A 6000-nucleotide genomic window follows, 5' to 3' on the forward strand; every position below is an offset into this window, starting at 1 on the left:
TTCATGAACCTACCCTAGAGCATTCACACACCAAACTGGTACAAATCCGTCCACCCACTCAGAAGTTACAGGCAAACCAAAAATTTGGCCATATTGAATTCGACCATCTTGAAAGTGTTGACCTCCAAACTCAAATCAGTTCATGAACTTACCCTAGAGCATTCACACACCAAATCTGGGACAAATCCATCCATCCGTCCAAAAGTTATCGCGTTAACACGAAAGACCTAACGCGGTGGCGGACGCGGTGACGGACGCTGCACGTTTCAGGGATGCAATTATGGAAGAGGTGAACTCAAAACTTACCAAACAGCCTTCACATTACCACCCAAAGAGGTAATGACATGTTATGGCGTCGGCCAGAGGAGTTAGGACCAAACCCTTACTGATTTATGGTGGTAGTTTCAGTATGTGACACGGTTAACATGTTGACACGGGACGCACACAAAATAGCCAATTGAAGGCATAATGTAAAGCATGATAGACTTTTTAACAGTTTTATCATATTGTGATACCTACCATGAATCAACATTTGCAATGATCTTGGAAAAAACTAGTTTTTTTACATGCTAATATGAAGACTGAATCTGATATCTGAAAACATGAAAACGTCCAAAAAAATGTATTAAATATTCATTCATGCAGAGGAAAATAATGTTATGTCTTCACTTTCTGTGTCGTATGAAAGACAAATGTGTGCTAAGGTCCAAAACATCATTGGATGCAGTTAATAGTTAGTGGAAATAAAATCCATGGATCTAAAAGCACACAGTAATCTTAGAATCACTCGTGTATGTGTGTGTGTGTGTGTGTGTGTGTGTGTGTGTGTGTGTGTGTGTGTGTGTGTGTGTGTGTGTGTGTGTGTGTGTGTGTGTGTGTGTGTGTGTGTGTGTGTGTGTAAAAAATGAAGATCCGGGCACTGAGCCGAGCATAGTGGAGTCGGCCATCAACAGATCCAGGCTGACCTCTCGAGCCCGTGGACGCTTTAACGGAGTCTCTACGACAATCTGGGGCCGAGCAGCATCCGAAAAACCCTATTATATATAGAGCTATATAGAGCAGCACCTGGGTGTGTGTGTGTGTGTGTGTGTGTGTGGTGTGTGTGTTTGTGGTGTGTGTGTGTGTCTGGGGTCCGAGCAGCATCCGAAAGACCCTATAATATATAGAGCTATATAGAGCAGCACCTGGCTGTGTGTGTGTGTGTGTGTGTTGTGGTGTGTGTGTGTGTGTGTGTGTGTGTGTGGTGTGTGTGTTTGTGGTGTGTGTGTGTGTCTGGGGTCCGAGCAGCATCCGAAAGACCCTATAATATATAGAGCTATATAGAGCAGCACCTGGCTGTGTGTGTGTGTGTGTGTTGTGTGTTGTGTGTTGTGTGTGTGTGTGTGTGTGTGTGTGTGTGTGTGTGTGTGTGTGTGTGTGTGTGTGTGTGGTGTGTGTGTGTGTGTGTGTGTGTGTGTGTGTGTGTGTATGTTTGTGTGTGTTTGTGGCGTGTGTGTGTGTGTGTGTGTGTGTGTGTGTGTGTGTGTGTGTGTGTGTGTTGTTATGTGTGTGTCTGTGTGTGGTGTGTGTTTGTTTGGGTGTGTGCTAAGGTCCAAAACATCATTGGATGCAAGGCTGCGTTAATCCTCGCCGAGGCCCGGTGCAGACGCAATCCGGGGCCCCTACACCACATTATAATGAGCCATATTCAAAACGCATGAAACAACGCAGGCTACACGGTTTACTCCAACACAAAAAAGGGTGCGCTGAACCCCCTGCTGAGTTCACCAGTCGCAACGCAAGCCATTGGAAGCCTAGCCAGCTGACAGGGAGGAGATTCTGTGCACTGCCGTTTGGCAGAGTAAACGTCGGCTCAGCTAGAACTTCCAAACAGAAGCATAACCAAAAGTCTCTTATTTTCGCTACGTTGCTGCCGACCAATTTGTCGAAACCGTCGTGGTAAACACGTGTTAAATAATTTAAGCTCCAATGTCCTTGGAAAGACTGACTGACTGTCAAAGGAAAGTAGCCTAGCCTAATCAGCTGTCGCTTGTCGCAAGGAGGGAATCCCCTTAGCAGCGAACCACAGCAAAGCGAAGCTGTCACGAAATCCCCTCAAAATGTACCATATACCAATTCAGAAGTCAGCGGTTTTCATCTAGATGGTGCATTACACTGCAATAGTATGCAATCATTACAGTAGACTACGGTGCAAATTCGTAATGTTTAGATGTGGGTGTGGATGTATCACACAAGTTTTTTTTCTCCCAGATAAGAGCCACTTGCTAACTGAACAATCTGCGAGTGATAGGCTACCCAGGCATGTTTTAACTGAACACAAACCCGAACGCAAAGATAATAGCCTAGGCTAAGCTGACAGAGCATTGACATTATTACAGTGCTTTAGGGAAATGGCCATAACAGTGCTTTAGGAAAATGCGACTATATCATTTTAGTGTTTGCTAAATCCTTGGCTTACCCTGTTGTCAGACTGTCAGAACTTTAAGTGCTGGTTGGTGCTATGCAGCATTGTTGTGAACACTTTTTAATAACACCTCAGAAGTGGTCCTCGCTGCGCCATGCAAGACTTTTGTTTCGCGAATGCAGTTGGGTGCGTGATTTATTTCCCCATGTTTTAGGTTAGGTTGGTGTGCTGTGCTCTTGTTTGCTTAGCTTACATGATTGCACAAGTCCATGATCGCAATGCAACCATCACATAAAGCGATTATTACACTGACATTACAAAAAGGACTATCGTTGCCAAAATTCTCTTCAATGTGTTAATCCATGCCGGGCTGAAGTTTATCCGTACAATCTGAAGCAAGTGCTGACGCTGAGTTTCTCACATCTTTTTTAGACAGTAGCCCATCATCAAACTCAAAAAATATTGACCACCGTTTTTTGACGCTGGTTTTTATGGCGTGGAGACCAGTGACGTGCAGTGAAGGGTATGGTAGGGTAGGCAGTAAATATAGAATATATATATATATTTTTTTTTAACGGTGGGTTCGGTCCTCCCCCAGAAAAAAATGTATTTCTTAGATGCAATTTCCTGCATTTTAACCAAATCTGGAGAGTCACTATCAGCTAAAAACTTTTACAAAAGACTAAAAACTTTGAACAAATAGTCCCCTTTCATGCAGATCTGAAATGTAACGTGTGTGTGTGTGTGTGTGTGTGTGTGTGTGTGTGTGTGTGTGTGTGTGTGTGTGTGTGTGTGTGTGTGTGTGTGTGTGTGTGTGTGTGTGTGTGTGTGTGTTTGTGTGAGAGAGAGGGGCCTTATGCCACAAGGTATGGCTTGAATAGGCAAATAGGCCTATTCGCATAAACATGCTGATATGGTCTTTAATGTGCAACAAATTAGTATGTTTCTCTATATACTGTAAATATAAAGTAGGCTATAAGATGCCATCAGTGCTTAACCACCACAGCTCTAATAACTAAATAAGTAAATAGGCTAAACTATTTAGACATTTGGACATTGTCAGTAGACCTAAATCTGAAACAATAAGTGAAAACATAATTTCAATTTCTTGAAAAGGCCAGCTACACTTATTTGTTTTGCCAAATTGCCAAATTAGCTCCAGGACCCATACTTTGTACACCTTTAAGGACCTGTAGGCCTACATTTTACAATAATCATTTAGAAAGCTACAACATCACAACATTTTGGGGGGAAAGCTTTAACTTTTGGCTTTAGCAGTTGATTTTGTTGCTCTTCTGTTTATTCTGTTGCAAATGCCAGGGTGTTTCACATGGATGGAGGGTGGCACAGTGTAGCCTACTTTTGAAGATAAAATATCTAGTTCACCAACTGTGAATCACACCATAGCATGTGAGGGGAAACGATTTACATTTAGCAATAAACCAACCTAGGTAACAGCTCCTGCTTCACTGCCGCATTTTGTGCTGCTATTCAAACACTCACAGACAAGAAGGAAAGTAGGCAAGGGGGCGGGTTGCTTGCAAACATGACCCGTGCATTCAGACAGTATCGAGTAAACCAACGGAACCACTTCTGAGACTCATTCTTGTGCGTGATAGTATTCTCAAACACTTCAGCTACGGTTGTGCAAGGTGTTTCAAATTAAGTCAATTTGTGAGTGAGGAAGCACTCCGAGAAACCATCCCCAGTCAATCGTCCTGTTCCACGTTGATCTCGCACACCGCGCACTTCAAAAGAACGCAGCTGCACTTGCTAACAGGCTCCACACAACTCACGCATCGCGTAGTCATCATCATAATAAATTAGGAAAATGGAGTCATGTCGTACGCTCAAAAAACAATCTCGCGTCCATAATAACACATACACGGTCCATTCATGTCCTCCACCACCGCACAACCAATCTTCAATGTCAACACCCTGACAAACAAGTGACAACAAAAGGAACCACGAAAAAACTTTAGCATGTTCATGTTAAAAGGCTACCCACAGCATAATAATTAGATGAATCTTACCTTAAAGCAGAATCACAAGTAGGCTGTGTTTTTCATGCAAGCTAGTTCCATTAAAAGCCCGGGGTGGTTGACATGATGAAGACATTTTGTCCCAGTGTATTCAAACTACTTGAAGCTGCTACCCATCTGATGTTGAATATTTCCACAATGCAGCGATTGCAAACGGCTCAGCTGTCTGTCACTTGAACCGTCTTTCTTGCTACTTCTCGGCATTTTTTTAAAATAATAAAGACAAAAAGCCAAAGACTGCCATGTTTTCTTTCCGATACGGCTAGAGATTTGAACAAGCCTTGCCTTGCTAGTTGTTGCTATCATAGCTGCCTGTAGGGCAGAAATTGGCTACTACCTGAATTGTAACAATTTTTCATTTTGGGCGCTGTGATTGGCTCACATACTCCCGCCACAGACTAAAGGCTCTGCTTTTAGTCCCATTGACAAGCTATGTGACAACTTAATACGCATGCGCAAACTTCTACATTGACAGCATTGAAGGCAGGCTAGGCAGAGGAAAAGCGAGCCTTATGGGCTGCCTGGCTGGCATTCGAAAGCTCTGCTTTCACCTTTCACAGGCTACCAGCAGCCTGTCTCTGCTACCAGCCGGGACTGCGAGTTGCCACGGCAACCTGCCCAAGCCTGAGCGCTTTGCTTCGTGCGATTACTTAGGTTTTTGATCGTTGTCCTGCGTATACTGTACTTTAAAAAGCTCATAATTTATGCTGAATCAATGTTATTGTTGTGTATGTGAACTCTGAAGAATATTTTTTAAAACACGTGATAGTTTTTATTTTTAAGACATTTATCCCAGGGTAGGCACTGCCTAACCTGCCTACCCTGACCGCACGTCTCTGGTGGAGACTCAAGAACAAGTCAGCAACACATTTTGCAGTATTCAGAAAAAGAGAAACTACCAACCGGTGCGTTGCTGCACAGCTGATTCGGCGACGTCTTCTGCCTCGTAATATCCTCACGTTTCTCCATAAACGTGAGATTCAAAGGTTGCTCAAAATAATTCTAACCTACTGAATCTTTATCTCTTCCCAAGAGTCCCAAACCCTACACTCCTTTCACCTTTTTCCTTGATACTGGAAAGTCGTCCGTGTTTGCAACATGGCCGGTGTGGAGAGTCTGTTCTCTCGCATCACGTTTGCAGATCAGTAAAAAGCGTCTAGAAATTACGGTCAGTAGGCCTACATTCATTAGGTCTACAAATCGCAAACTTACAGCTGTCACGCAAACTTAGAGCTGTTGGAGAGGCATTCAAATGTGTGAACTCAGGTTTGCTACACGGTGGATGGATTTGATGAGTGAGAAAATAACTTCACTAATAGCCTAGTATACTATTTATTGATTGATTGATTTAGCCTATGTATTTGTGATTGCAGTGTTGGTTTTTATATTCATATGAATAGGTGTGTGTGTGTGTGTGTGTGTGTGTGTGTGTGTGTGTGTGTGTGTGTGTGTGTGTGTGTGTGTGTGTGTGTGTGTGTGTGTGTGTGTGTGTATAGCCTACATAGCCTATATATATTTATATAGTATAATATCTATACATAGACCTTTATATAC

The sequence above is a fragment of the Engraulis encrasicolus genome, chromosome 15 (genome assembly GCF_034702125.1).
Source record: "Engraulis encrasicolus isolate BLACKSEA-1 chromosome 15, IST_EnEncr_1.0, whole genome shotgun sequence".
Taxonomy (NCBI): domain Eukaryota; kingdom Metazoa; phylum Chordata; class Actinopteri; order Clupeiformes; family Engraulidae; genus Engraulis; species Engraulis encrasicolus.